We start from the raw sequence: 20,745 nt of genomic DNA, 5'->3' as shown, positions 1-20,745 counted from the left end.
GGAGGAGAGGGGGTGCGCGGGGGGGGGAGGCTTGTCGTGGGGAGCGGAGGAGAGAGGGCGGAGGGTGGCGAGAGTTGGCAAAGAAATAGTGAGAAGGAAAGAGGCGGGAGGGATGAGGGGGTTCTGGAGGAATCTGAAAGGGGAGGGAGACTACAAAGGTTGAAAACTGCACGGGGAGACCACCACATGCAGTGTGCATGCACTTTCTCCAAGACAAAATTCTAAAGTGACGCTTGAGACTTCTTTGTCACAGTCTAAGGACTACCATCTGCACTTACAAAGCCTTGATAAGCGCAAAAAAAACCACCAAAAACTTTTAAATGACTGTCTGAGAAAGTGTATGAAAAAGGTAAGGTTGAATATTTCAAACACTTATTGTGATTCTAAAGATTCACAACTTGAATTTTAATTCAACACTGATACTGATTCACATCCGTGTCTTTCACAAGAACTGGAAAAGTGGATTGAACTACGATGCAATGATGTGTTCCGTCCACTGTAAGCAAAACACAACGGGCAACATTTAGGGGCTAAATAATGGTATTTGCCGATTCTTTTGTCACTTTTTTTTTCTTCTCTCTCCCTCTCCCTTGCATGCCACAGATGTTTTTCTTAGACGCTCCAACAGACAGGAATCTACTGGCAAGAAGAAAGCCCCGGTCTTCCCCGCGAGAGTACAAAGCCCCCCAGTCTGCACACAGCAGATGCAGGAAAGCTAGTCCATCTGCCACCAGCTTGCTGAGCCACATGGGCCTGAGAGCTTTAATGAAAGTGGGGAGGGGGGGACATTTATTTCTTTATCTCCAAAGGTCTCTATTATTTACATAATAGAAAAAAAGTTTGGAACAAAATCACTGCATCCATCACTGGATATACAAACAGAAATATCTAATGCATTTACAGCATGATTTATTGTAATTATTGAAAACAAAAAAGATTAAAGAATTCCTACTGCTAGAAAATTATGTTAAATTAATAAATTTTATGGGATTATTACTTCTAACAATAGCAAATAATTAAAAGTTTTATTTTACTGTTAATAAAGAAAATATTTTTGAACAAATCTCTGCTTTTGATGCCTTTTTTTTGCCTCCAGGAAGTATTACCGAATTTTTCCTGTTTTTTAGCAGTTAAAATATGCAAAACCCTTTTCTCGGACAGCTCAAAAGTGCAACACAGCAACAGGTAAGGGAGGGGCAGAGCTACTTTTCCCTCTGTTCAGATGGAGAAAACTTTGTTCACATCCTCTTTCTTTTCTTAGCATCCCACCAAAATGTCTTAAAATTACAGAAATAGAGCATTTCGGTGCATCTTTGACACAATTCAATATCAGTAACCAGCACATGTCCATATGGATTTATTAGAAGTATAAAAAAAGTTAAACACCACTTTACCTCCAAGCTCTGAGCTGTGCACTAGTATGATTTAACAGGCTCTGAGTAGTACATTATCTCTGCGGCCCTGCTGAGGCATATTTCAGCTGCATGATATTATTAAGAGCCGTAACACAGACCGAAAGATGTAGCGTTTTCATTAGTGTCAACCGTCAGAGCTCTGAGGTGGAGGGGATAAACACTAAACAAGCACGGCAGAGTGAGAGCGTGAAAGAGTCGAGGAGTTCAGGGCAGGGAATCAAAAGTGGCTAACATTAAAGAACTACTGTTAATTGCTCTAAGCATCAACATTATTCAAGTAATTTCTCCCATTTCTCTTTCAGTGCCAAAGGCGTAAGACTAGAAAGCTCCCCAGTAACATTTGCTCCTCTAAAGAAGGAGGAGTGGGAGGAAGGGGGGGGTTGTTATGCCCATTTCTTCATATTACCGACACTGTGTGCATTCCCCCCCCTCAGGTGGTTATTCCCTCCATGACTCCTCTTCTGGGGTTTCTGCTATCAAGGTCAAGGGATACAAGCAGGCCCGACGGTGCATCGACAAGGTGGCAGCAGAAAAAAATGGGGGAGAGAGACAGACAGACAGACAGACAGACAGACATGGGGAGTATGTACAGTGAGGAGGGGGTGGCGGCAGCTGGTTCACAACCTTGGCAAGAGCAGCAGAAGCGTCATGACAACGGCAGTGGAGGATGTTGACTTCCATCTCGTTTGAATACAGTGATTTCAGCAGTTTGCACTCACAACTACTGCGACGTCTGAAACCATTTTCAATTAAAGCTACAACAAAGTGAATTGCTTTAGGGTAATTAGATACAGACAAGCGGAGCCGGTTTCCCCATCACTTCAGTATACAAGATGATAAGAAGAATGCACTGAATATTTCAAGATAAATAGTTAAAGCATTTAATTGGTTAAGCTGCTCAGAGGATCCGAAGTCCATAGAAATGCACCTAGAATGCATTACTAGATCACTGAATGCAACATCCTGGACCACAAGATTGTAAAGACAACACTGTTACTGGGTAACAAATGTATCCATTTTTAGAGTTAGCCTGTGTTTAAAGAGGAAGTCAGGTAAAACACAAACACTGTAATATTTTTCCAAGTGACGTCCAGATGTGTCTGGCTACAGTTACACTGGTTCTAGATTGCACTGGCCCAGCCTCTTAAAGCTTTCAATCTCAATATTATTGAAGTGTCCGTCTTAGATACTGCTGGTTTTGGAAATGTCTGCAAAAGTTTAGAGATTTTAAGAGTTAAGGTAAGAGTCTCCTAATTTCCGTCATATTTTTTCTTTTATCTTGGAATAATGATGAATGCTTCAAACAGTAAGTCTTTCCTCAGCTACACAGTGTGACGTCAGCTCTGATCCTCCACAGCGGGAAGGATAGAACATTTTATTTGGACTGCTGCTCATTCTAGTTCTTGCAGAACACCCAGAATTAGTAAAATTTTAATCACAAATTTAAAGTTTCACGAAAAACTGGACATTTGAAATTGGTCACAACATTCTCTGCTTAAAAGATATTCAGTTTCCCGTTTTTTTTCCTTTCTGTATCACCTCACAAGAGGGAAATCCATTTACAAAAAAGGAAAAATCCACATTTATGGAACAGAACATGCCAAATTATTTTTTCTCAATCAAATGTTTCCTAAGCACAACTTGTAATCATAAAAGTCCAGCCCACAAACACTACTACTAATATTAATAATACACCAAATAAGGCCTAATGGCTCAGAAGGGCTCTTTTAAAGTCCTGTTCAATGTTGATCACACAATATGTTGCTTATGGCCACAAAGCAGAGGCCATTACAGACCGGTGATTATATAAGTGGTTGGAAGGCAGCACCATTTTAATATACTGTACTTAAGCACCAGGGTATCCATGGCAACTTGCACTTTCACCGTGCATTCAAAAATCCCTAATGAAATGTCTATTAAGGGGATGATAATGACAGTGTCCAAATATATTTGCATATGTGTTTCAGTGGGAAAGGAGAGCACATAATGAAGGTAGATGGGTCCCTGATCACTGCAATGATTTTTTTGTGTATTGTCTGTGATTTATTTGTTATGTTTTAACTGTAGAAGTAATAAAAACCTTGAGTAATTCTACTAATACTTGTGTGGATGATTTTTTTGGGGGGGGATTGAGAGTGTGAATTGAGCCTTCATTGCCTTCATCTTGATATCTCCACATGTGACTCCCATTTGCGTCTTTGGCGGACTGCCCAACAGGACATCCCTGAGGGACTGTTTGCTTGACTCAATATCAACAGTCTTAGTAAGCAGCTAGGGGAGGAGGGGGACAGGCTTGTGTTCCTATTGAAAATAAACCAAGCTGTACTTTCACTAGGCCCAGAAATATCAACACACACTGCAAGGAGCCGTGCCCAGCGCTCAGCAGCGCTCCGCCCGTGTTTTTTCAAGGTTTACGATACCTGCACCTCCCCTCCAGCTGCTTCTGCCGACACACACAGACAGCAGGTGGGCGGGAATTAAAGTATACATTACAGCAGAAAAATAAAAGAGATCGAAATGACAGAAGTCAGGCGGTTCAAGCTGACCCAGCCTCTTGAAACGAAGGAGCTGCGATACGAGCGACAGGCACTTCAGGTTAAATTGGCACTCCTGCTACCTCTTCTTATTTTCTCCACCACCACAACTGGCCTCAAAGCCAAACTCCTACTTTAAAAAAAAGGCTTTTCTTCAAAAGCATATTTGAATTAAATGAGTTGCTGAAATCAAACGCTAAGCTGAGATGAATACATTTAAACAAGCAAGCGAGGCTCACAGCAGTTTACCTGTTATAAAGAAGATGGGAACTGGATGAAAGTGTAGAGCAACAAGAGCTTACATTATTTCATAGTAGCTGATAGGATGTGGTAAGAATGGCAGCAGATTAATTATCTTCTGAAGGAAAGCACATAGCAATCTTTTTTTTTTCAGGGATATTTTTGTGTTTTCTTTGCTTCTAAATCTAGTAAATTCAAAGCTGCCACTGGCTAAATGCAGGTTAATTATTGGTTGCATTATAACAGCATTTAATTTCTCCCCCCGACTGTTGGAGGCAGAATTGCACCTGAGCTGCAAATGCCATTTTCAGCAGTAGACCTACAAAGTAAAAAGGTTTCCATTGAAAACCAAGAAATGGTGCTAAAGCTAAAAGACTGGGATTATTTTTAATTAGGCTTGGAAAAAGACATAATTGTAAGAAACGTGATCTTTGGTTTTCAATAAAAAAAATCAATATTTTCTTTATTTAAACCTTCACAACCTTTTGTACCATCTCCCAAAACGCCAGATGTGATCTAGATGGTGGTTTTTAGGCTTAATCTGGTCGGTTCTTCATAGTCTTGATTTAGTCCAGAAATAGTTGTTGAAAATTGGGCATTTGGTCAGTCTCATTTTGTCCCAATTTAGTCCAATAATAGACGTTGTAAACTCCATTTTCAACATCTTTTTCATGATCTGAAAATTTGATTCAACCTTTCACTTTTAAACCAAATCTAAATGTTGTTTGGACGTAAATCATGTCATCTTTTCAATGTCTTTTCAACCAGTTTTTGCTTGGTGGGATATACAACACACAACTAATGATTCAAAATGTTCTATAAATGATTCATTTCTGATGCAAGACGAGAAAAAAGAAAATTCAACACCTCCTAATATATCAGGATGTTGTTCTTGAAACAAATTATTAACCAATGTTGAACTTTTCCAAAACATACTAGGGCGTTCACCAAAAAAGTTGGCTTGTTGATAAGTCAAGTTAATAAAGCTAAGTGGACTCATATCTGGACGACTTGAAAGTTACACACCCCCCCTGCATGGCTGCAACCCTGCTCCGACATAATGTGATGACGTCATAAGATGAAGCATCGACTTGACTTCCATTTTTACTGTCAACTAGTCAAAATCACAACCTGTTAACACCCTAATATACATTTGATTTCAGTGTATTTTAACTTCCTCTTCTAGTGTTTTGTGGTCATTTTATCTATTTGCCATTTGAAATGTTTGTAGCTTTCTGCTACCAAATGAAGTCATCTGTTATAGGACAATGTTATACCAAGCAAAGGTCAATTAAATATTTTATCCATGCTTTGAAAATTTAGAATTTATATTAATTTTCTATATTACACTGTTAGTCTGCTGAGAAGAAATGTAGGTATATGACAAAAACATAAATCTAATAGTAAAAAGTCCTTCTGAGGTATTTTCAAATGAACACGGTTAAAAATCAAAAGAGTTAACTGACACAGGAAAACACTAAGCAAAAAGGGGGGATGTAATAAGCAGTAATGGTTAATAGCTCTGGAAAGGTTTGTTTTGTAGATTTGATATGGAAGTGAAAGGCTAAAGTACATATTGCTAATTTTGCCTTTAAGAAATTAAGTACCAGACAGGAAATGTCAAGTGCAGAAAGTTTTAAAAAGTCAAGGGTTAATTTAAATCCTGCAGAGGGACTTACAGTAGACCATTGATTAAAAGTATTTTTTTTTTATATTGATATATATATTTATATTTTTTATATCGAGCTTGGCCTGTTTTTCAGTTTAGTCCTGTTTCTCTGACTGTGACTAACTGTATGTGCGCTCTTTCATCCTCTGACATGGGAGCTGGCTCAGCCCTCATCTGCCTGGCTGTGTGTTTCCTGGACGGAGCCGCCTGTGAAGCTGGTTGACAGTTGCCTTTTGTGTCTCTGCTGCTTTTTGTATGTCTGCTTCTGTCTCCTTGAACCCCAGTCGGCCTCAGCAGATGGCCACTCACACTGAGCCTTGTTCTGCTGGAGGCTTCTTCCTGTTAAAAGGGAGTTTTTCCTCTCCACTGTCGCCACAAGCATGTTTAGTGTGAGGAAGTGCCTTTGAGTCAATGCAATCAACTGGTTTTTCTTAGACAGAAAACTTTAAATCAATTTGACTGTATGATCTAGTTGAATTGTCTCTGAAAAGTATAAATATAAACATATAAATAAATATATAAATAAACTGAATTTAATTCAATTGATATTCTATTCATAGCTGAATGCACGGAATGTAGCAGGAGGCTGGTTAAAGTTAAGAGTGAATTTTTTTAGAAGATAGCTTCCCTAAAGACATTGTGTTGTTTGCAAAACATAAAGTTTTCAGAAAGTTTTAGAAATAAAAAAAAAACATGAAATGCAAATATTTCCATGATTATGAATACATTCTACCTTATTACAACCTGCAGAGGAAACTTAAGTGATTGATACACACTGGTTTCTATTCCTTTGGTTTGAAATGGTCAGCTGGTGAATCAGATAATGCACAAATGTATTAAGTACAAATTATGAAAATATTCATAAAAAAGCTAAATGACGTGAACCTTATGTTAATGCAACAAATATATATATATAAAAAAAAAAGTGTCTTAACTGTCATGCAAATAGTGCTTATAAAATATTTGAGTGACTGATACAGATTTTCTACCAACAATAACAGTGGCTGTGGGAAGAAAATATTAATTTCCAATGCTGCTCTAATATGTCATAGAGATTAAAAGGCATCCGGAAACGTGAGGTTCAATAACCATGCTTTTAGGTTTCCTGTTTGGGATGAATCTGAAACCCATTTATGACAGTGATCTGTAGCAGCCTCAGCTCTGCCAAAAACATTATCATTCCCAGAACCACAGCTACACAGTTGAATAGCGGAAAGACAAGCTTCACTGACAGACAACAGAGCACAACACCTGTATATGCAATGCAACAACTGCTACCCAGCATCCAAGGAATGCATTTTATGGAGTACATTGTTTTTACTTCCCTTAATGCCAACTTTTTAAATGATGAATTTTTGGTGAGTAATCTCTAGATGCTTGAAAAAAAGAGAGAATGCAGTTGTACATATTACCTGTTTATATAGGAGCTATTACTGAAAGCCCAATTTAACTAGACATCAATTACACCTAAAAAGAAAACTTCTGATAAATCTAATTCAAAATAATAGGTAAGAATAATTTAGTCATTATATGGAGAATTCTAACTCTCATATTCTCCTCACCGCGGCTAATTCAGATCTAATTTTTACTAGCCACTAATTTAAGGCTGATGGGTGGGGGATAGGAATTACATCTGGATGTAATTGAATGTGTGGAACTGAGCCCAGTGGAGGCTGTAACACCCCCCCCAGTCACCTACACTGACACCCCCCCACTACCACCACCGCTCCACTCCCCTCCACTATATATACACACATACAAACGCAAGGCAGACAAGACATAGAGGAGGAACTATTTAGGTGAGTGGGACTTCCTGAGAAGTGAAACAACACTTTCCACAAAAATGTTTTCATTGTGCTGTCACCAGACACATTCTGGAGCGGATACACAGTCAGTGTAGCCAAGGCGCAGGCAGGGAGACAGACAGAAACACTGATAAATGAGAGAGGGAGTGAGAATCTTAGACGGTGCAGCCTTCTCCAGACAGCTGCGCTGGATCAGGATTTAATAAATAGATAAATATGTGCAGTTTAAGAAAGGTTGGGGGTTAATTTGGACTTCGCAGTTGGGCCTGCTGTAAAAGCTTAGACTTTATGAGGAGGTCTCCTTCTCAAGTGACCAGCTACATCTGGGTTGGCCAATTGCGCACCCTAATAAATGGCACCGCTTTTTTTTTTTGCTTTTTTTCCAATGATCTGTGGTTTCAAAGCTTAGAGTAAAGAGCAACCAGCTGCCCTGGTTTCACTGTACATGTGAAAACATAACAGCAATTTCAAAGGTTGTATTGCTTATCTTAAAATAAAATTAAAACATTCCATTGGAATCATTTAAATCATCATTGAATAAATGAGTGTGTTTTTTATATCCCCTAAAAGTCTGGATTTTCATTTTACAACATTATGATACTTTATTTAATCCAAATGAGAAGCTTTTTAAATTATCTACAATTAGGAAATACAGTGGTGGCAGATGAGGTTGTATACTTCGGAAGTAAAAAGTTGAAACAGTAAAAGCTATTTTTTGCAGCAAAATGGGAAAATTATTTAGCATTTTTAATTTTGCATTGAATTATACTGTGGGAAAATGTCATGTAGGGCTTTAAGAATAATAAAACATGCTGGATGTAATTGTTTTGTCTCATTTTTTCTCAGAAAATTATTCCTTTGTTTATTGAAAAACAACCATTCAATAATTATCCAGGTTTACCAGGTGTATGAACAATTATAGGCTTAAGTGTAGCTGTAGGGCTAAATACCTCACAGCAGCGCTGCTCTGTTTTGTAATATCTTTATTATTCTCTCCATTAAGATGTTTTCTAGGACTGAACATAGAGGCTGTTGTTTACATTTAGTCTTTGTTTTAAAGTTTAAAGCCCAGTTTTACAGCAGATGCTTGGTTAGACACGATACATTTTGTATCAGCAGGTACACTGGAAAAAATCAAAATCTAGATAAGTCATTTTTTCTTAAAATAAGTGCATTTATTCTTGGATTGAGGAGATAAAAGAGACATTTTGTCAATGGAACACGACAATTTACACTTAAAATAAGAAAACACAATTGTATTATCTTATTTCAAGTGTATTTTATCTAATTTCCTTATTTTAAGAATAAAATACTCATTCCATTGCCAAACTATCTCCTTAACATACTCAAATTAAGGGAAAATACACCTAATTTAACACATTTTTTTACTTATTTCTACATTGTTTTTCAAGTGTAAGAGCTTGTCAAAAACTGGAGATCAGAAATCATCTGCAAAAGTGTCAATCATGCATTTCCAAAATTCTGATTTTAAAGGAAGAAAAAAACAGTAAATAGAGGTTTAACAAAAATAGCTTCATAGTATTACAGTTTTAAGAAAGTAAAGTTTGAATTTGTAAGGATAAAAAGACAAATTTGTTATATTTGAGTGATTTTTATTGATTTCATGGAAAATAGTCCCTATAAAAAAAGTGCAAGTATAGCTCCAAACACACCCTGCAGGAGGAAATTAACATGTGCAGAAACTTGCCTTGGTTCTATTCCACACCTGAACCCCCTGCTCTTCACTTAAAACTCTTTGACATCCCTTCAACGCTAAATGTGTTTTCCAAATGAAAATAAACGGAGTCCGACTGGTTTGAGGCAGTCATACTCTGGAATATGAGATCAAATAAAGGCTTCTGTGGAGGCTGAAAAGAAAAATGAAATGGCTTCAGAGGGGAGATGTACCAAGTAATAAAATTACTCCTTTATATCTTCCTAAACAGCATATGTTCCCTGGAGTGGGAGAAGGCTTCACTTTGGTCAAAGACAAGTATGCAACTGGCAATTTTTTTCCTTCAGGGAAGATTCCCTGATACTCTTCTCCATACTTGGCGCAGGCCAATTTTGTTGAAAACGAGAAGCTATTTCAGCAACAAGTTAAGCGGAACTTTGGAAGTTTCACTTTGATGATGAGCTGCCCACACGTCCACATTGAAAGGTATGTTCCATTAAACTGGAACAGCAAAGTTTATAAGCACATTGCTTTTCAATGAGTTCAAACTCGGCTGAAATGTTCGACTGAACAGTGGCTTTTTTTTCCCACTAATGCATGCACCTTACTTACTGTAGAGCTGACCACCATGTACCACAAACACAGTAAATCCTTTTTGGTATGAAAAAATTCTCCACTTTTGAAATTGATTGGCTAATCTAGTTATACAAGCAGCATCCTATTTGGCATTGGCAGAAACTAACCGCTTAAAGTCAGGCAATTGATTTGTATTATTTAAAAGCTGGTCACAATAATATTCAGATGGACTTTTTCACTATAGCAGAAAGGCTGTATTAAAGGAAAATTTGCAATTGGAAAGAATACATTATAATTCATTATACAGGCGCTATTAAACCTTCAGTAAAGATGCTTTAGAACAAGAATTGAGCCACTTATCAGACCTACTCGCTACCTTTAAAAGCTGTCCATGCTCAGTGCTCTGAGTGGCAGAAAAGCAATCGCTGATGACTTTAAAATAGGACTAGACGTACAATTTAGCAACAAAAAATAAAGCGCCGCACAAGCATTTTGAAGAATCAATGCTCATATCTGTTCAAATAGAATATAATCAAAGGAGTCAAGATGATTGTAGTTGAAAAGATGAAAAGAAATTCGGTAAATAATTATTTCTAAATAAATGGAATGGCTTGAAATCATGTCATGCAAAAGTATTCATACCACTTGTTTTCTTTTACATTTTGTCTAAGAAAAAACCCATAATCTTTAATGTATGTTATAGATTTTTGTAAAGATATGGGTCTGCAGAACAAGGGACTAAATTGTTCTACTGATTTTCATTTTTAAAAGAGTAAACAACATGCTTAAACATAAGTTGTCTTATGTTTAAGCATTCAATTAAGATCAAAAGTCTTAATTGAATTTAGATCTGGACTTTGAATTGAGAATGAATTGAGAAAACAGATGTATGGCATTTGATCTATTCACTTATCCCTAACTCTGTGGTTAGGGACATTTACTTCAAGATAGTTGAACCCCTGTCCCAAGTCTCAAGTTTTTTTTTTATATCCCGTAAAAGATTGCATTAAAGTATTTAAAAGTATTTAAAAGCCTTGAAAAAATTTTTCCACCACTGGTTTGTTCAGATTTATACCTGTTGTTGGCGACCCAAAAAATAAGTTAAGCAACTTCTGAAGAAAGATTTGTTGATTTAACCAGACATAATTGGCTAAAATTAGCCAATTCTGAATTTGCAAAAAAAATGTGCAAATTAATAAAAATTTTTTAGAGCCTAAGCTCATATTTTCTTATTACGGTCAATGCCAGGTAGGGTGGAGGTTTTGGAGGACCCAAATGCAGGGATGGAAGCTAAAGTGGTTTCTTGCAGTTTTAATAATTTAAAAAGTAGCAACTGAGGCAAAAATCACAAAATAGAAAAAAAAAAAAAAAACTAGAAAACATCAGTGAAAACACACATGTGGATCAAGAAATGACAACGAGGAATCAGCACAGAGAAACAAAACAAAGACTGGGCTAATGGGCTGACAAAGAACAGGTGTGGATGGAAGCAGCTAGAAGGGAGCTAGGGGAAGGAAACTGAAACAAGTGGGCAACAGAGGATAAAAAAAATAACCAAAAGCAACTAGAATAACAAAAAATGAAGATGAAACCATTGAGACTTCAAAAAGAAAACTTAAACAGATGCAGATTTTTATTTTTTGGGGGGGTAATTTAGAAAACAAAGACAAACATGTATACAATTCTTAGTTTACCATTTATAAAAGAGTAAAATGTTCAGGTAAAACATACCATGTATCAAAATCTATCAGAAAAATCCAAAGGTTTTATACAGATTTTTTGAAGTTTTTCAGTCTTTACATATTTTTTTGTCCGTTTTTTTTTTTTTTAATAGAAGAAAACAACAAACTGAACCAATTACTTCCAGATGTAAGCTGATGTCCCAGTTTCCATTTGTTTTGTGGAGTCTTGGCATGTAATAAGACAGTTTACGCACAGTTGATGATATTTGCAATGTGACTATGAATTAATTTCTGACACAAATGTAATACGGAAGTCCCTTCTTAACTGACAAACTGCTAGATTATTGTTTACAAACACTCACAAGTAGAGAGCAGACTCATTACAGATCCCGTGGCACTATGCCCCGAAAATAGCAAACTGAGCATGCATCTGTGGTTTACACTTGTCAAGCCTGCTGACTTTTAATTTACAAAAGAGGCACCCAATTAAATTTGGAGGCAACAGTTTTTGCTACTTTGTGAACTTAAAAAAACAGAAAGTTTCTAGCTGGTTTGTCTTTTCCTCCCCTGTTTAAGCATGCTGCTGTCTGTTTGAGAAGACGAATGGTGAGAGAGGGCTGTTCCTGACAGCTTAAAAGTACCCATCAGCTGCCTTAAAGACATCTCCCTGCACATCCATCCCCAAAACCTCCCCAAACAAACACAAAGCTCCACTTCAAATACATAGCAGGGCTATTAGGTAATCCTCTCCTTTGTTCATTCTTACTGAGCCTCAGTGACTAACCTCAATTTCTCCTCGTTCCACCTCTTGCCTTCAAGCTGACACAGGCATAGGAGTGCCCCTTGAATTGAGCTGCTCAGAAATAAACTTATGTTGTTTTTTTTTTATGTTTTTCCAGGATATGCTAAAGTTTCTTGTGCTTAAGTGGTTTAAATGGGAAAGGTTTGCGGCACAAGGTCTCTTTGTTTTAGATGGGAGAAATCTCAGGTTTTCTTCGGGATGTTCAATTTCCGGCAAGGTGTTTAATACATTTATAGTAGTGTCTGAGCATGGAGGAGAAGGGTACGGAGGCTTATGATTCCTATTTATGAATTGTCACATGCCTCTTAGTCAATTGCTGTATGGCTTGCATGTGTTTCCTCCATCTAAACCTGGGAAATCAATCAATCCACAAAGAAATGCCTCTTATGCCAGATGGGGTACTTGGAAAAAGTATTCCAAAAGGCTTGGGATCATTATGGACAAAACAGTACAGAAATGGGCTATATATAAAAAAAGAATTATGGATGAATTAAGATATGAAAAAGTAGCCTAGTCCTCTTTGAAATCCTGCTTTATGTCACATTTTAAGGGAGTTGGATCAATCTCCAGGTGCACAAAAGGTTTAGTTTGCAATATATCGTCCCAATTTAAGGGAAATGATAGAAAAATGTTTCTTTAGCAGGTGAGTTGGTCTTTTGTTCCCTTTTACAAGCCTTCAGTAGTTCCGCTTCTTGACACATACACACAGACCATAATTATAAATGCAAGACTTGCTATAGGGAGCTGAACTTTTCACACCTTTCAAAGCCACAAAATTGGATGGTTTTGTGGTTTGTGCAGCTGCCGCTCCGCGCTAATGCAAGGCAGTGTCATATGAAAAATATTCCTCTCCCCAAACCACAGGGGCTGGTCATTAATGAAACACAGGCCGCGCGGTGAGGTCATACAGAGTCTAGGTTTCAGCAGCCACACTTAAAACCGCTCAGAGAGAATAGAGCAACAAGAACACAAATCAGATTCCAGCTCCAAGGACGGGGAAAATAAATAAATAGAGAAAGGCGCTGGCCCCCGCTCACATTTTCCCCCCTGTGCTTTGCAAACAACCGTCAACTGCGGCTCAGAAACAGCTCACAATGAAAGCAGACTAAACAATCTGATCCAAGCCAAGGAAAATGCTAAGCAACTCTGCACACAGGATGTCTCACCCTAATAGCCAACTATCAGATCTCACAATGGAATCAAGCCTTATGCCAAAATATTTCACAGAAAACTAGACTGTGTACCTTTAGTTTAAAAAAAAGCAGGTTGATAAAGATGAGTTTCCCTGACAGGTAAACGTCTATTTCAGATTTAGCTGGGTCCGTGCAGCTTCCTTGAAAACAATAAAATGCCTTTGAGAATATGCTTCACACACTTTACTGTAAGCAGTTTCACTCTTTTTTTTTTTGTTAAAGCCACAAACTACAATGTATTGTCTTAGAATTGTAGGAGACAGTCCAAAACATATAAGCTCAAAATTATGTGTTGACTTGGGATGCACTCCATTAGGGATATGTAATGGACCGACACGAAGAAAGCACAACAACAGTAGTGGCAACATTTAGCTGTGGGAGAATATTTGCTTTCTACAAACTTTTTATTCAGGGAGGCTCAGTGGGTGATATGAGGGAATTACCCAAACCAGCTAGAAATATGATGGTTGCAGGATCAAAAGTTGTATTTACTTTGGGGGCCTCAGGGGTCACAATACTTATGACCTATACAACATAGATAGAACTATTCAGGTTCATGCAGGGAAATTTTGAGTCTTGGGAGTTCTGATAGTCAAAAAGATGTTAAGACCATGAATCCTTTTCTTTCTACTTCACAATAATGAAAAACTTTGTCTTGGTCAATTACATAAAATCAAACTAAAATACGATAAGGTTTGTAGATGTAGCACAACAAAAAACAAAACAAAGGTCAAAGGGGTGTGAATACATTTCCCCCAATAAACTGGTATATGCTTTTAAAGTGGGGAAAACGGCTTAAGTAAAAATGTGCTCTGGATGCTGTAAAGTGGTGATTAAAATCATCACCATTAAGATAAACACACTGAAAAGGTCCCTTAAGATGTGCTCTGAAGAGGAAGAGACGAGAGAGGCAAGTTCAAGTAAGCAAGAGGGAACAGCACAGTGTGTTCCGGAGGTGGGCATGAGTTGGTAACAGCAACCCTGGGACTGATATAAAAAAAAAAAATGGGTTACCAGAAGGGGAGCAGGCTCTAAACAGGAAACTAATGGGAAAGTCTCCACCATCCACCATGTGGCATTGTATTTTCCAACCAGTCAAAGCCACACTCACAGAGACCCCATGACTTCAAACAGCCAAAATAGCAGCACATTCATGAAACAGAACAGAACTACAGGGAATTAAAAAAGGGCAGGAAAAAAAGAAAACACACACACACACGCAGTGACTCACACGCACCAAAAGGTAGCAGACCTCGCCAGCAGATGGTAAAATTAACATTTCAACAGTTCCTTCCTTTCATGTAGGTCTCGGCAGAACTTTTTTTTTTTTTGTGAAGAGGGAAAAAATAAGAGGGGCTTGGGTTTTGGTAAGATATAGTGGTGTAGAAGGCATCTGGAAAAGGGGAAGAGGAATATTGGCTTATGGCTCCTGATGGTCCACCTCTATGAAAAATTAAATAGGTCTGTTTTGCAGCTTTCCCCTCTCTAGAGTACCCTCAGCTATGTTATGGAAACATCATCTCAGTAATTTATACGCCACAGAACACCTGGTGATGAAAGAAAATAAACTATTCTTCTGGTACTTTCTCTCTTTGAGCTCTAACACTGACTTTTGGGGCTCTTCCTTTCAATGTCCTAGTTGCTAATTTTGCAATATATATATATATATATATATATATATATATATATATATATATATATATATATATATATATATCAGGGTTCTGTCATCAACAAATCAATCTTTTTTATTAGATTTCCTCTTGACTTTTTAATATAAACTTCAAAAGATGCTGTGGAGATATAATCAGAGAGGAAGAGGAAGAAGAAGCATCCCTAATAAAGGCCCAAACAATGGACAGCCTCTCTCATTTCAGACCCTGTCCAATGGAGCATCTCAATAGTGCCCATTAATTTGGACACAGTTCTGGCTAAATTACATGTGTTCCACCTCTGTGACATTTTAAATGCAATTAAAAGCTGGTTATGGAAGTGTGCATGGACTTCCCTGTGATGAAGGGAAATCATTGACGTGATTAACATGCAAACGAGCTCATGCTGGCAGACTAGATTGGGGTTTGAAAACCTCAATTACTTTTGTGTGATTATCTATTTACCAGTACACAGATTTCCATTTCTCATCTCCAGCCGAGTTCCTCACGCACGAGCCTCAATTATACATGGCCCACCTTTATTTATGATGCGCACCAAGCTGAAATACAAGCGCTAGTTTTTTCTTTTTTTCTTTTCCTTTAACCATGATGTATTGCCTCTTTACAGACTGCTCACAAGGCGGGACCACCGGGCCGACACTCCATAATGCTAAACCATTTATTTTTTTGAGGACTTAATATGATGTTGACCCATCACCACCCTGTAGTTTTCCCATCCATCTATCCAGGCTCTATTTACAGCACCTTGCAAAAGGCACTGTAAAGGTGACAATGTCCGTGTCCCGTAAACTTTTTCATATCCTTTCCCTTTAAATCATAAACTCTAATGTGCTTCCTTGTGATACACCAATGTGAAGTAATCCAAGGCAAAACAGGATCATTGATACAGCATATTTCAGTTACAAGACCATTTAAAGTATTGGGAAGGAAAAAGGTGTCCAGGAATAAAACTTTACAAAGTGTGCAATTACAACTGTAAATTACTTGGTATTTCCTTTGCACATCTTCATAAACAAAATAACAGACTGAGGCCCAAAACTCAATCAGATTAGAAGGAGCAACTGTAAACATGCATTTTTTTTAGGTCCTGGTTTTGAATTTATTTTGCTGACTGACAAAACTGAACTTTGTTTACTAAGATGTTTACATTTGAAGGCATAAATCTAATTATAATCATGGGAGTCAAACTAAAGGAGGTTTAAAATAATAAATGGGAAAAATCTGGTTCTCTTTCACAACACTAACCTGTTAAAAATCTGTATAAAACAATATCAAAGCATGAACCCTATGAGAAGATACTATAAAAAATCCTTTGTGTTTTTGTATTAACACTTTTGCACCCACTAAACACAAAATTAGTCTCTTTTCAATTGCTCGGGATGGCTAAAGTTTAAAACTGTGACAGTTTGTTGATTTCAACACAGCCCAAACTGAGGAACATTAAAGGTTTAAATTGAAACAACAACAAAAAGGTTTTGGCATATTTATTAGACCTTGACCAACTGGGTGGATTAATTAAAATTGATCATAACACAGAAAACACTTCAGAAAACTTCATATTCATTAAATTTATGTTTTGTTTTTTTTATTCTCTCGGTACAAACCCTTAACTTTTCAAAATAAACAGAAAACAAACAAAAGTTAATCGATTTCAATGTATAGTTGCATTTCAACCCTTTTATCTGAGTTATGATGATTTTAATGTCAGCTCTGGAGCTTAAGGGACAGGAAGAGAAAGGAAAGACGTGAGTCTCTGTGGCTCAGCCACACTTTTTTCCACCACATTGTGCCCAGCATACATAAAACATGCCCTGTTGCTTCAGTGGGAGCAAGAAGGAAAACAGTGCCATCAAGTGAAAGTACTGAGGATTCTTCAAACAACTCAGAAGATCAATTATATCATTGAAATGAAGGAAATAGAACTTAGTTTAATTTAGTAAACTTTAAAAAAAAAGAAGATATTGACTTAAAATATATATTTTTTATATATTCTGCTTAATAACATCTTGCATATTTGCCAAATCTTTAAAAAAAAAATCCACTCTGAGTTGTTTCAGAAGGAACGTGACAACCGTCTGTTTAAATAGTGAAAGGGTAGGAAAGAAAAATCTGCTCCTTTCTGCCATTAAAAGATTCCTCTGTAACAAAGGAAATTATTATCAGTCGACCCAGTTGCCAGGATTTGACCACAGGAGGATTTTTTAGTATTGGTAAAGTAGAAAAAACCAAAGTGGAAACACCATACTGACTGGCAGTGATGGGTAGAGACCTGAGTGAGACAGAATAAAAGAGAAAAAGAGAGGTAGAGCCTAGATAATAGTAGGTAATGGACAATTAACTCAGGCTACTAGTGCCTGCTACAGTTAATAGCAGCTTCTGGTGCAGCCAGTCCACAATCACCACTCAGCCATATTCACACTGGGAATACAGACGATACCAAGCTGCAGGCTAGTGCGTCTCAGAGGGGTAACCATATAGAAATCCACACAATGTCTTCACACAAAGCTCGATACCAACAAAGTGTCCCAAAGTGCAACATAAGTACTCTAGTGATGGAGAGTGTGTGGTGTTTTACCCTTGTTCATTGTTTCATGTCTTTTCACTATCAAAATAGACCCAGAAGCCATCGATTTCTTTTGCATAAGTGACATCCTGATGCATGCAGATGTAAAAATTAGCATAATTAAACCTATATAAGACCTAATTGCAAAAATACTTGTGTGGCTGTCATCTGTGTGCATCACAGAGACAATGCATCTGCTCATATGAAGTGAGTTAACTGCCCACCCAGCCCCCCAGGTCCCTTCAAGCTCCATCTAAATCTATTGATCTGTGAAGCACTGGGACCCAGGGGAAGCAATTCACTTAATATCATACATCTAATGATGAGATGAATAACGATTAAACCATTTGGTAATTAAACGTCTTACAAACCACTTAACTGACTGCACGTCAGGAGAAGGGGGTCATTGGAGGTTGTAGTGATTGTTTTTCATTTTCTCACTTCACACCGAAGCAAAAGACACATGCCGGTGGTATGGCAGCAGATCAGTAGTGATAGGAGAAAATGGTTGCTGACAAAAAAGGGAAAAAATAACCATCTGATTGTGGTTAGCAGCAATGGTGCTAATCTTAAATCCAATCAAGACAGCAGGATCTGTATGGTATGGGGCCAAGTATATAGATAAAATATGCAGTAAATAACTGCTTAGTTTTAATTAATGCTAATCATTATTATTGCTGCTGTTTTAAGAAGAAGTCAAGGGTCAAATATATTCATGGAGTTCTTTAACAGTAAACAAATCAATATATAGCACTACAGTGAAGCTAGATAATATAAGAAATAGGTAAACAAAGCAACAAAAAGAAATATTAAATATAAATAAAACTGGATCACTTAAAAAAATACTCTTATAACAGAATACAAGTGAAGCTTTTTATTGTTTGCTTTAGACAAGCTGTGAGAAAAAGATGGTTTTCTTACCTGGTGAAAAAGACTCTTCTAACTGCAATTTGTAAGAAAAATGTCAGGCACATTATTTGCAACACAGAAAAAACGTTTGGTGGAAGTAAACAGATTAGGGCTGCAACTAAGAACTATTTTGCAAATTGATTAATCTGTTTATTATTTTTTCAATTAATCGATTAATAATCAGATAGCAAATTGGTCCTTAATGAACACTTTTTACCAAAGTAAACCAGGTAAAACAAAAATTTTTCTACTGGAGTTGTGGATAGGGCATTTTGATATTGACAAAAAAGTTTTTTATCTGAAATGCAAAATGTTTACATATTTATTTTACAATTTCGGTATACTTACTGTTTTAAAAGGGCCACTCTCTCAGCTAAAAGCATGTTTTAGAGTCTCAATACTCCAGTTAACGATTAATCGATTACTAAATTAGTTGACGATTATCTCAATAATTGATTAGTGCGATTGATTGTTTCAGCCCTAAAACAGATTAAGAAGATATACTTCTCATAATTTTTGACACAGTTTCAAGGCACATTTAGAATCTTACATTTAAAAAAAGGAGCAGAAACAAACAAACCGGAGCGAAAGGGTTATTAAACTGTTCCTGCAAAGGATAGAAAGGCCATACCATGAAGGCAGTTGTGGCTGATGATTGTGAGTTTTTTCAGGTAAGACAAATGCTAAGTGTTACAGCAGTTTAAAGTATGTCCATTGGTCAATGTCCAGAAATTATGTTAAACAACATGACATGAATAGACACAGTTCTTGGAATCATATTTGGACAGCTACAGTACTGTAGTGCTATTAAACCCTCATAGGTAAAACTGATTATGTGGAGAACAGTGAGAATTGCTAAAACGTATGAGTTAATAATATAAAATATTATGGTTAGTTATGAAGAGGAATGTGCTGTGACATACCAATACACAAACCAGTAGAAATACTAATCAAAAATGTCTTCTTTTTTAATGGGCTAGTTCACACTGTGGCATATTACAGGCACATTGTCCTCACACCAGTCAGTTTTTTAAGAACCTGAGATACTGCTACCAGACAGCGTTCAACATGACTTCCTCTTCCTCACTGGACAAATTGCATAGAAATCTTTTATTTGATAAATAGGATTTAGCTGAGGACCTAGCTATCACTACTTTTGTTTAGGTGGACTTTCATTATGATTGAGTAAGGCATTCCATACCTAATGTCATTGCTCCTCTGCAACTTTCGTCTGTGTTCTTGGCTGCACTGCGTTCTAAAAATGATTATATGTGACCTGTTTTAACCGTTTTGACACCCCTTTCTAGTGAGCCAGCCACAGCTAACCTCAGCTCATTCTCGGGGCATTTACACAAGGAACGATGTGTGTCGTACCCCTCATTGAATGATCGCTGGTAAACATTGTCATTCCAAAAAGAGACAGGATTAAAACCTGCTTTGTCCATTGAGCGGAACAGTACGCAAAGAGGGGAAGGGAACAATAGCCAATGGAGGACGGTATCACAAGGGTCCAATGTCTGCTGTGATGAATATGTGGGAGATTATAAACCATTCCATCATTTCCATAATGCAAAAGTCTTTTTTTTTCTTCATCACTCTGCACACTATTCACTAAATAAATGAGAAAACTATCACCGGCGTAGAAATATTTGACAAAAGGCAAAAGGGAAGGAGAGTGAGATTTGAATGACCCCCCGTGCCTTTGACAATACAGGCGCTGTTCGGACACATTTGGAGGCAGCGGAGTGAGTAAGACCTGGTAGAGTATTTATCATTGGACACAATACAAATGTATTACCATGTCAACTATACCACTTTACAGCCCCGAATGGAACTTCAGTGAATGTAAGAAAAATTTGATATGAAACCAAGGAGGTGGCGGTTTGAGGGCACAGTTCTTTTGATGTGCAGCTTTATGGCCTCAATAACACAATAAACTGAAGAATCATTTATCAGGCCATTGCTTTAAAATCCCAAAGAGTCAAACTCATGAATTAACCAATATGTTA

The 20,745-nt window shown here is 37.3% G+C and overlaps 1 protein-coding gene and 1 long non-coding RNA gene across 5 annotated transcripts in view; one reads left to right on the top strand and one right to left on the bottom strand.

Moving 5' to 3' along the window:
• The window catches only part of LOC107095321, a 1,968-nt gene extending 951 nt beyond the window's left edge, over nt 1-1,017 (top strand). Inside the window, exon 3 of the long non-coding RNA XR_001481735.1 lies at nt 604-1,017. This is a non-coding gene — a long non-coding RNA (uncharacterized LOC107095321). The remainder of the gene's footprint in view (nt 1-603) is intronic.
• The window catches only part of LOC107095319 (forkhead box protein P2-like), a 117,653-nt gene that overhangs the window by 77,047 nt on the left and 19,861 nt on the right, over nt 1-20,745 (bottom strand). The gene's annotated exons all lie outside the window — the stretch shown is intronic.

The sequence above is a fragment of the Cyprinodon variegatus genome, unplaced genomic scaffold (genome assembly GCF_000732505.1).
Source record: "Cyprinodon variegatus isolate N-32 unplaced genomic scaffold, C_variegatus-1.0 Scaffold537, whole genome shotgun sequence".
Lineage (NCBI taxonomy): Eukaryota > Metazoa > Chordata > Actinopteri > Cyprinodontiformes > Cyprinodontidae > Cyprinodon > Cyprinodon variegatus.
Note: the sequence above shows the minus strand (reverse complement) of the source record. Positions and strands in the feature narration are given on the sequence as shown.